At 44.1% G+C, this 12,004-nt stretch overlaps 1 protein-coding gene across 2 annotated transcripts in view; it reads right to left on the bottom strand.

The window, feature by feature from the left end:
- The window catches only part of TSPAN14 (tetraspanin 14), a 39,393-nt gene extending 28,173 nt beyond the window's left edge, over window positions 1–11,220 (bottom strand). Inside the window, exon 1 of one of the 2 annotated variants that reach the window (XM_027700018.1) lies at window positions 11,202–11,220. The gene's annotated coding sequence lies outside the window, so the exon portion shown is untranslated. Of the gene's footprint in view, window positions 1–10,518; window positions 10,627–11,201 lie in introns of those variants that run through there. The other variant, XM_027700017.1, reaches the window with a different exon arrangement.
- Between the last annotated feature and the right edge of the window lie 784 nt (window positions 11,221–12,004).

Genomic DNA, 12,004 nt, shown 5'->3' with positions numbered 1-12,004 from the left:
GGATGGGAAGGTAAAAGCAGTGGTAGATGAGTGTGCTCATGGAAATGCAGCACCTCTACAATGCCAGCCTATACCAGCACCACAGGCTGCACCACACTTGAAGCCAAAATGCTAAAACGGATGAAGCTGGGGGAACAGAGGCAGAACTGAGGCAAGAGAAAACAAAAAAATTTCACTTGGCAACCTGTTGACTCCTCCACCATTCTTCACCAATACAAAGCATCAAATCTAAGTGAAGCTTGTGAAGCAAATGAATAAAGTCAACAAAAGAAAACCTTGAGGAACAAGAACTTTTAAAATACAGAGAGATGCACTTTGGCCTATGACTTGTTTTGATATGACTCCTTAATTCCATTAATCCATCAACACCAAATCTACATCATAAAGCATCAATTCATTCAAGCCATGGTGCCACTAAAAATAATTGTCATTCTTTGAAGGTGCTTAATCGTTAGCAGTTTTGTGAAGTTGAAAGAAGACATCTCTGACCAGGAATAATTAGAGATATTCTTAGGATCCCCTGAAAAATGGAACAACAAACAGACTGCTCTTTCCACATTCTAGTGAGAAGCTGATCAGCAAAGGTCATGTTCAGTACAGTGTCTGGGTGCTGGGCATAAATCTTCACTGTAGGGACTGAACTGGTACAACAAAAAGGCAAGACAAACTGAGAGGATTCGGAGCTCTTACAGGCTCATCTGTTCCTGGAAACAGAGGCAGTCCTGCCGGTGACTCAGTAACTCCCGGCAAACGTGTCATTTTGCAATTTTGTCTCCAAGGAACTCAGACTGGAGTCTTATAAAGAAAAGACAAACTTCTCTTAAGGAATACAAGTATAGTGTATTAACTTCTGCTGCAGCCCAGATGAGCAGAGAAATATTTGCTCATTCTTAGAGGAAAGCTGAGGATTAGTCAACAAAAGGGTGTTTTTTAACCTGAAAGACTCAGGATGCAAGACAGATATCCTTAATAGGTTTTACCTCAAAAATAACGGCAGATAACAGATCTCAGAATTCAATGGAAAACATGACCAAAGCCAGACAAAATTCTTAAGACATCATCATATGGGGCCCTTCCTTTGTAGAGAAGTCAAGACTCAAAGTCCTCAGTATTTGAAGAATATTTCAAGCACAAGTTGCTCCAGTGCAAACTCTAAATTGCTCAGAGCAGAACGAATCCCCTACAAATGGGAAGGGTTTCAAGATTCAATGATGAGGTTTTATTCACTACAGCTCAGACTACAATTCATGAAAACTTTTAAGAAACATACACCAGCATTCCCAAACCCAAAACAATGAAGCAGCAACTCAAAAGAGCTCAATTCCAGCTCCCTATATAACTCAGACTGAAGTTATGCTGTGCTTTTGACCAAGCCACTGGTTTTATGCACATGAGTTGCATATGAAATACATGTAAGCACTCTGAACTCAGAGTAATATTCAAAATCTAGACATTGGAAATTCTGAGAAATAAGCTACATGCACACCAAGAACCTCTTCTAAACTGCCCACTCAACTAACATCACCAGTACTTTGGCATAAAAGCTCTACATTGCAAAACCGTAAATCAAGGAGTTACTCAAACTATGATTCATAGAATATTTTCAGCTCCACTTGATTTCTTAAACTAACAAAACTACACTACGTGAAGACTTGAAAATGGCAAGAGAATTCAGGACTGCTCCCATAGCAATTAAAAAGCTGTGACAGAGGATAACAGCAGTTGTAAGAATTTCGCTTTTCACTGTTCTTCATACAGAAGCTCCTAAAAGACATTGTTGGCTGGCCTTGCTTTCACGTGCACAAGTATTTATTTCTATATTCACAGGTAGAAGTAGTATTATTCGGCCAAAAATGCTACCACTAATATTAAAAAAAAAATCCACAAAACAAAAACAGTTCCACAGATTCCACATTTTCATTTCTACAAACTGATCAGAATGAAAGTTAATGACACTGCAAGTATTGACCATGTAAATTTAAAAGGCAAATATTTTTAGTAATTGACTAAATAATTCAAAATAACTTACTTAGGCACAGCTCAATTATCCACTAAATTTTAGTGGGTTTGTGCTAGTTCTGCTCCCCTGACCTAAGGTTCATCAAAGTAGTAAGCAGACAGATGAGATACTATCTGCTCCAACATAGAGTAATGCTTGACAAAAGCACCAACTAAAGGGCATAGATATCTCACCTATATAATGGCCCATCTTCGCGAACGAAGATTTTGGGAAAGGTCTTTTTACCTTTCCAGCCTGCGCAATGGATTTTTTAGGTGAGACACAGCCTGCGCTGAACTGAGCCCACCCTTTAATCCTAAGGTTCATCTGCCGGGGCCAAGCAAGCTTGGACAATGGCAGTGAGGTCCTCAGGATGTAGGTTTGTTTAGAGTGACCTTCTCATAGATGGATGGCCTCACAGGGCTAACGGGTACCATCTGCCCGGGAGGGACTGGGAATTGAACCTGGGTTGCAGCGGTGAGAGTCCCGCATGCTAACCACTAGGCCACCAGGGGTCCCTATATCTCACCTAGCTCAAGGAAAATCTGCTCAAAGTAGCTGACTGCAAATAGACTGCAAATGCCTAACTTTGACTTCAGGCAAGAGGAAACAGGAAACAGAGAAAAGGAAGTGTCACATGTAAGCCTCATCTAAAAGCCGGTAATTTTCCAAACATGAGCAGAACACGGCAGAAGAGAGAAGGATCCTTTTGTAAGCTACCCATCTCTTTACTAATCTTTAAGAATTGCAGACAACAGCAGGAGCACAGGACGTAGGGCCCTCATTGACCTCATCCTCAAAAGCGCTACTGGATAAACCTCTGGAGATAAAGCTCAGTCAGATTACACCAGAGTAAGTGAAAACAACACTAAACACTGTCACCACAGTTCAATAAATGTCTCATTAACATCTTGGAAAAGTTTAGAAAAATATTTCATGTGTATGAAAATTTTCATGGATAAAGCTATTGACCAGTTTAACCTGAACAGGACCTTGCCTGTGCTGTAACTTATTTAGTACACACAACAAGCCAGAAGCTGTTTTCCCTTTTGCTCTGCAGAAAGTTCAGGTACTGTGAAACACACAGAAGTGTCAGTCATTCTGACCAGGAGTTTATTCACTCCAGGAAGCAAAACCTGTTAGAATAAGTAGCCAGAATAATCTTAGCTGATCCAAACTCCTCAGCTGTTTTCTACTACCTCTTAGGAGAGCACAAATATACCCACTGTCTATAACATCAACAGTAGCAAGGCAAAACTCAGCCTTAAAGAAAGCATGTAATTTGACTTTTTTTGCCTTCCAACAGAAGGTTTTGGAACCCTCACAAAGTAAACATCTTATCTGAGGAGCCAGAATTTCCAGTTTGGTGAATAATTTTATTTCTATTTGGTGACTGAGGAATAATTTTATTTCTACTCAGTAACAGTAACAGAACCTATTCCATACACTGCTCCCTCCCATACCTCCCCATAGACCAAAAGGTTTCAAGAACAAAATGCTCCCTCCATTTGCTACAGCACTTTATATCACAAAAAATAAGTCACAACTTAGATAACAAAAGACAGGAAGCCACTAACTTTCTTTGCTGACAAATACACTCTTTCTTCAGAGAACATCCTAAACTTCTATACATATTGTGGCTTTTCTCCATTTTCAGGAATGCCACTTGTTCAAACTCCAGTTACATTTTCTTCAAAATGGATACACCTTCATTTTCTTTTTTCATAAGAGAGAAAAACAAGAGACTGATTATAGCAGTATACAATAAGGAAGTGATGACCGTATAATTTGCTTTGGGTTTTGTTGTTTGTTTTCTTAAAAACATTCCTTGCTTTGGATATAATGTGCAGTCTGTCCACATCCACACCATATTTCTTAGCCTTCACACTGTATGTTCCTATATACATTTATATATTATATAAATAAATACATATATATTGCATATAATAAAATAGGTGTTTATTTTAACAGTTTAAACCAAATCAAGGTATCTCTTAGTTAAAAAAAGGATTCCGGTGTTGACATCTGATCTCCTGTAATTAGCACGTATCTGTATATATGTATATCTGTATATATGTGTATCTGTTACATCCTGTTACTAGTTACATCCTCCACTTGTTCTGGTCAAACAACGCTGATTCCATGTCATGGAAACATGATGTGGAGTTCAATCCATGAAGCCTCAGGTATTTTCCCCCCCTCCCACCCCAAGTAACAGGACCTATGCTTTCAAACACCAGAGGAACACTCATTCCAAGTGAGGCACCCTCCCAGTACCAGGGGATGCTATAGGGGGAATGGGGTGTTAACATAGGTAGGGTTTGGGGACCATGCTCTAAGCTTGCCTTTGCTGCCCTCCACCTCCACTAGCTGCATTCACAACACAACCAGGACAACCTTACTTTACTTGCCGAGAAGGAAAATCACCAGCTTAAAGGCCACAAGAGAAAATGTCTCTTTGCAGCCACGTAGACAGCTCAACAACCATGTAATTAGTCTCTCCACTGACTTTCTGGTAAAGAAACACACTTGTGCAACTTTCAAAAGTCAAGTAGCAGATAAGCCTCCAACGCAGCACCAGAAAACACAGAAGATGTGACAGCACAGCCTTCACCAGTGCCTCAGGATCATAACCACTGCCAGCTCCTTGGCAGACTATGTGTCTCAGCCCAAATACACAGCAACAAGCTAATGCTTCAGGAGATACTGCAAATAGGTTTTCAGAGCACTCTGCACATGCTACCACAACACAAGGAAAAGATTAAAAAGACAAAGACCACAGCGGCTTCAGGCCAAGCCCATGCTTGAACAGCTCCAGCCCTTCCCCCAAGAGTCAGTGCTCTGGCAGGTCGTGAGAAACCCTCGACTGTCTTGCCCAGAGACTCTGCATCCACCCCTGGGGAAGGAGGGAAAACAGGCTTTCCACCTCTTAAGATTATGCCAAGAACAACATTGTGCCATTTAGAGATCAGGGCAGCAAAGGCTGTGAAGGGACACAGACAGTGCTCCCTCCACTGCAGACCTCAGCCTCTGCAACAGCTTAACAGCAAACAACAGCAGCATTAGAAGGTGAAGAGGTTAGACACAAACACGTCCTAACCTGTGCCTTCCTGATGGAAAAAAAGTGATAACACAGGAAACTGCCACCTCAACAGGCTGACAGCATGACTGGTTACATGAGCACCACAACTGAGAGAAAATAAAAAAAACAAAACACAACAACCCAGAGTTGAAAAACACATTCCCTTCTCACTTGCCCCAGCTGGACAAGTTCTTTCAGTCGAACACACTCCTGCTTTGCAGAAGCAGACCAATGCTACGACCACTTTGTCAAAATACCCTTTGCAACCTCAGCACGCTGTACACTTTGCAAAGAAAGTTACTCTGTTGTCTTCCAAGAGTCATTCACTAATTGTCTTCCATTAGTTTCAAGTCAGACAACTTTTTCAATGAACCTTCCTCCTCAGCAGGTTTGCCACACAGACAAACTGAAGTAACTTAGTTCTCAGGGCAGGGTAGAAAGCTTTGCTGTTTTGTACCCTTTACTATATATAGCTACACCACTGCAGGCATATTTCACACAACATTAAGCACTTCCCTGAGCACCATTTAATAACAAATTGTTGAGGAAAAAGCGGTGTGCATCAAAAGAATCAGCTCCATATCCTGGCAGTCAGAAGGCTGTTGTCACATAGTGACACAAGTCTAACATCTCAGGTGCCTTTCTTCAGATGCAAGTTACTTGATGCTATTCCTTCTGTTTTCTATTCCAGGAGTGTCTGGGTGTCAGTGAACATATTTCAGCACTCATTTTATACCCCAAAGCAAGAGTAGACAGTTCTTGCCAAGCAGAGCAAATGACCTTTTTTTTAAATATTAAAATTCACAGCATTCAGCTGCCTCTGAATACTCTGCTTCATCCTGTAACTGCAAGTACAGCAACTTGAACCTGCCTTTGTTAACTCCAGGTCCATCAATTATTTAGAGAAAACACCTTTCCAGAGAGACTTCAGTATCAATTATTTAGTTTTTGAGGAGGAAACAAAAACCTTAAAAGAGGAAAAAAAGGTTTCTGGAAAGGGCTGCTGGGTCACATGAACATATTTGGGGGTGTACACTAGCAACCTGCCTGAAACAGAATGAAAAAGCCAAAATAAAACAACCCATAAAGCCAAAAGCTCACAGGTACACATAAGCTCATCAAGTGCCTGAGGCAGTCAGTGCCAAAGAGCCCCAACTACATCAGGGGGCTTCAGTACAGTTCTCCACATGGAAGACCCTTATCCATTCTGTATAAATGCCTGTTCTCTGGACTGGGACTGTAAACCAGAGAAGCTCTTTTGTACTACTAGGATAACATTCAACAATGCTTACTGCAAAGATCAAGGGGAAGCAAAGCCTCTGTTTATTACACTCTTGCCTTTCACACTCAGGTTCAAATTAAGGATGAAGACAGGCCTAAGATTTTCAGCTTTTGCAGACTTCTAAAGACAAGGATACAGAGAGAGCTCTCAGAAGAAACATATGTAAGTAGGCACTCTGGGTAAGAACAGGAATTCTTTCACTCCCACGTATCATTTATGAGCTGTACTACAATGAAAATGATAAAACACTGTTGCTTTGCTCCCAAAGAGTTGAAGAAAGACAGGAAACACTGAAGCAAAACAAGTGCTGGTCCACCCTGCCAAACAGGGGCCAAGGCACACTTTGAACCAGAAAGGAAAGTAAACTTATTTTTAAATCCTGCTAAGAGTCCTGTGTTTCAATATAGTTCCTCTTGGTGCCAGCATATTTTATTTTCATTTGCTGAAAGTTTTCTGCACAAGTGATAACAGAATTCACATGTGAATAATCAAGCAGAACGATGCTTCTCTCTGAAAAGTTCAGTTCCAAGATTTATGTCAGACTGGTCAAAAAGGTCAGCAAAAGCCTGGCCGTTCAAGGCAGTGGTTTCAACTGCAAACATCACAATCCCTTATATTGCCAATATTTGAGGATCATCACTTTCTGCAGGTTAAACCCGTTGCTGTTATCCTCATCTGTGACATGCCTAAAATAGAATTTACCCAAGAATGATTTTTCAGCTTGCTGACCATACTGAAAGCAGATTTTGTTCAGTCATCCAGAATAAAGAGAAGTTGTTTTACAATGCAAAAAAAATTTCAAATGCAAGACATTCAACTGTATTTAAGTAATAAATTATAGCTGCTTTTAAAATTAAGTCATCTGAGCCTAGACACTTCAGCCCCTCCCTTTCTTCTTTGATTGCTAAATTAAAATCAGATCTCTGTATACTTGGGAGGACACAAACTATTAAACTTTAAGACCCACACATATCTAACCTTGATAAGCTTTAGTTTGATTATCTCTGACATTGTTCTTAACCTTTATCAGATGCTTGTGTCTGAGCACGACCCAAAGGGTCAAGGAGAAGGCTCATGTTCCTGCCCAAGCTGTGCCAAGGGCTGGAAGGCAGTGTCGGTACCTTCACACAAGATACCAACACTACAGCTTTAGAAGAGCCATAGATTTTAGGACTGTGCAATACTAGTGAGGAAGATGCATGACCATCCTTTGGATGTACAATCAGAAGCCATCTGGAAAAGGACCTCTTCTTAATTCTCTTTTGGCAATAGCCTGCAGCATTTACTGTTTAAAGGTCTAATTTACTTTATCTGAGGTACTTCAGCTTAAAGCAACATGAGAACCATAACATGTTCATGAATTCTGCGAACTGCAGCCCTCCTAGCCTGAGAAATGCACCATAGATGCCAAAACACAAGAGCCCGTTCTACCAAAAACAGGAAGTTTTGCCCCAGGTGGTCACAGTGCAGAGCAGTAAGGCACAGAGAGCCCACAAGTGAAGTGCACACACTTTTCCATACTCCACCCAGGTGGAAATTTTTTTAAAAGCAGAAAACTACATAAAGGGAGGACCTGGGGAAGAGTTTGACCAATAGCTCTGTGAACTCCGCTTCCCCTCACACACACCCCAATGAGAATTCTAAACTAACACAGTGAGATTAAAACAAGAGTTTAATTTATTCACACTGATCAGTGCTCAAACTGTGCCATACTTAATCCAGAATAAGAAACTTGACAGAAGACTATGAGAATTAACTGAAGGACTTTGTCAGCAGAAAAATTACCCCCCTTTTTTTCTAAGCAGCCATTTACAGGCAATGGCCAACTAGTAGCCACCCACCAAAGCTTCATTAACTAATATAAATACCCTCTAAAAAAAGTCAGAGGTCAGCCACAAAACAAAGCAATAGAAGAGATAAATATTCCCCAGTTATTCATTAGAAGTTAGCATACAACTTAAACTTCATCACCCAGATATGATTAAATTTATAAGACACCATGTCAACAATCTTCTTGCTACATTTGAGAGCAAAGTTACATCTTTAATAACAAAGAAAAAATGCCCCAATTAAACAGTATTTTAGGGGTCAGAGTGAGGTGTTTTTATGGCCCTTTCATTAAATATTAGAAGGCCTTAGGCCAGCAAAAGTCAGACTAGAGCACACCCCCTTTCAGTCCTGTTAGGTATGTTACCTATGTGAGGGCTCCTGCACAGACACTGCTCCTAAGCAAAGACAATACTTCTTCTTTCTTTTCTGCCACCCTCTCACTCCCCGCAAGGAGGAAGAGAGGACAGGAAAGAGGCTTTAAACAGGAAAACAGCATAGGATTACTTTTTCTACAATGCACTAAATGTCAGGCAGAGCTTGTGCTCACAAATAAGACTCGATTAAGACTTAAGTGAGTTTTCTTATGATTTGGGGACTGGAGATAATGCTTCTACACAGAGGAAGCTACAAAGGAAGCTAACTGGATCGACTTACGCTAAATAAAAATCACATAGGGCACACACCAGCCAGAAAAGCAATTTTCCATGATTGCAATTTAGAGCTAGACTCCACCTTTAGCAAGTCCATCTGTGGGCAAGATCAACAAAAACAAAACAAAATGCCAAATATGTAATTTACTTGCATATTGGAAGTACATTTATGACAGTGCTGAAAAAACAAACTTTTGGGAAGCTATTCCTAAAAATTGTTGTTTCAGTGGCATTACAATTTTGAACACGACAATCTTCTAAGGACAGGCAATTCTCTCCCCACCTTCCAAGAACAGAGCTAAAAGGATATAAATCACACCCTAAAAGTAATTTCTTCAACTGTCATTAACCAGAGAATAAAGAACCAACACAAATGTCCCAGATTCTTTAAAAACCCAAAACAAAAACCAAGAAAAAACAAACCAAAACCAATACACAAACAGAAAACAAAACCTGCAAGTTGGTTTTCCCCACAGCTCACTTCTACTTCACACTAATGACTAGACTTGAATTCCCACCTGACCCCTTCCCTATGCACACAATTCTTCTGTCAAGCAAACAGTACTAGCACCTCAATCTTCCACACCCAAGCATCTAAAATGTCACATATTTATTGTGAGTATAAAGCGTCTCAGGAAGTTATAAGAGCACATGAGTACTCGCCAGAAAGGAGACCATCACACCAGGGAGCACTCCCGAACAACATATACCCTTGTATACTTCTGTTCTCTAGAAACTGCTTTCCAGAGCTCTAGGTCACAAGCTTTATGTCCCTATAAAAACCAAACAAATCCCCAAGCAAACAAAAAACCAGTGCTGGAAAAATCTTGTCCTGACAGTTATCTTAAAATATCCTTCTTTCCACCACCACCTTTGAAGATCTACTGAGGAAGGGAAAAAACAAACAAGTAACTTCTGTTAGGGCATGGGTTTGGTTTTATTTTGGGGTTATTTATTTATTTATTTATTCAGAGAGTCTCAAAATGAAACCGCTATATTTACACGGAAGGTAAAGCGCCAGCTGAAACTGACCTGGCCGTGGAGCATCACCTCCGGCTGCCGCCGCGCTTCACGGCCCGGCCTGTTCCAGCAGGCGGCTGAAAGGGTGTCAGAGAAATCCCTCACTATCACAGCTTAGAGCTGAATAAATTTAAAATAATTTTAAAAATTAAGTGACGGGCCTCAATCCTCGCCCCCACTGCGCTCCCCAGTAACAGCCATGTCTGGGCTGAGGGCAGGGTCTGGCAGCAGCCGGTGCGACGGAGGAGAACGGAGCGGGCAAACTGCGGCTGCGGAACCCCGAAAGGCTTTTTGGTTTTGTTTTGGTTTTAAATTTTTCTCCCTCGTGGCACCTCAACGAAACAACTTAGCGTGAACTCCCAGAGGAAGCCTCGCCCGGCCTCTCCGGCTTCCTTTAATGGACAAGGACAATGGCAGGGGCTCGCCATAGCCCCGCGCTGCCGGGAAACTTGGGAAGCCGGAGGGCTGCTGCCCGCCTGGACCAGGGGCCGCCAGCCCCCCGGGGATGCTGCAGGGGACAGACGTGCTCCGGGAAGGGGAGGTCAAAACGCGGGTGCTTAAAGACGGGGGGAGAAAGGGACACTCCGGACAGCGAGTCCCTGGGGACAGACGGCCGAGGGGACACCCGGGCGGGCGGGCGGGCAGGCACTCACCGGGGGCAGCAGCCTGCTCGCTAAGTCGCGCCGAGCTGGGCGGAGGGCGAGGCGGCGGTCGGCGTACCCGGGGTCCCTGTGCTGCCTCGGCTAGTCCATGGACACGGCGGCGCTCCCGGGCCCTCCTCCCGCGTCAGCTGCGCCAGGCGTGCCCGCCGGCCGTGCCCCTGCGCCAAGCCGAGAGCCAAGAGCCGAGCCCCGCCGGGCCCGAGGCAGCGCGGAAATGCTCGCCCGGCGCCGGCCACGCCCGCTCCCGCACGCAGCCGCGCTCCACACAAAGGGGCCGCGCAGGAAAGCCCAGCTCTCCCTCCGAGCCCTCGGGCTCCCGCCGCCTTCGTCTGCTGTGACCCCCCGCGCCGGGCAGAGGCTGCGGGCCCCCGCCCCTCGCGGTCCCTCTCCCACAGCCCTTGGGCGGCTCAGCCCGGGGAGACGCGGCCGCTGAGCGGGGCTCGCGGCTTTGTTAGGTTAGACCCGTGCCGTGGCCGGGATTGCCGCGTCCCCCCACCCCCTCCCCACGCCGGCCCTGCGGAAGGGGCTCAGCCCAGCCCAGCTCGCCTCAGCTAAGAGAGCCCGGCATAGCCCTGCCCTTAGCGGCGCCTCTCACCCCCCCAGGGCTTTGGGGCATGAACCAGCATGTCAGGGACGGGCACATGCTGGGTAATACTGAAGGCACGGCCGAGCTTACCTGGGAAGCCAGAAGGCGAAGGGAAAAAAAAAAACACGATTCTGAAGAGTATTTTGAGTCTTCAGGCGTCCCAGGGGTTTTATGTTTCTCGTTAGAGGCGCTGGGAAGAGAGGAGGGAGGGGAAGGAAGGGCTGAGCTGTTAAAACCCATGTGCTGAGCAAGTGATAGCTCACACCTGCGGCAGCCACCACCTGGCAGGTGGGAAATGCCCCCCCTTCCTGTCTAGCTTGGCTCCCAACCTCCTCAGAGTGCTTCTGCTCCCGTTCTGTACCTTGCGATCTCTCTAGGCACCTTCATTCCCTCACATACAGAGCAAAACTAATTTCTTCAGTGCCTCGCTAACTATGAAAATACGCTTGTGTTCAGGAAAGCAAGGCCACGGGAGGTAGTGCAGCACCACGGAAGTTTTTACGGCCGCCTCGTACTATGCACTTCCTTCTCCTGCTCCAGCCTTTGGACTTGGGGAATTCTTTATTCTCCCTGGATCAGCAATCCCATCGAGTGCTCAGATGCAAGGTGAAAGGGACTGTTGACTGACTGAAACGGTGTGAGATTAGCACTTCTTTTGTGTAATAATACTCCACTCGGTCAAGTCTGACAACCAAAACCATGCTAGAATTACCAGGGTGTAAGTGCACAGTTCCTCTGACCCACATCCTTCCGAGGTCAGAGAGAGCAGATAACACTCCAGTGTGTCACCCACATTATCGAGATTCCCTCTCGTTTCCTACCAGCAGTTTTTCAAAAAATGGGGTTTGGTTTTGGGGGGTTTTATTATAAAAAAAGGAAGGGAGGGGTGTTTG

Source organism: Neopelma chrysocephalum, unplaced genomic scaffold (genome assembly GCF_003984885.1).
Source record: "Neopelma chrysocephalum unplaced genomic scaffold, ASM398488v2 Primary Assembly neopelma1_143, whole genome shotgun sequence".
Classification (NCBI taxonomy): domain Eukaryota; kingdom Metazoa; phylum Chordata; class Aves; order Passeriformes; family Pipridae; genus Neopelma; species Neopelma chrysocephalum.
Note: the sequence above shows the minus strand (reverse complement) of the source record. Positions and strands in the feature narration are given on the sequence as shown.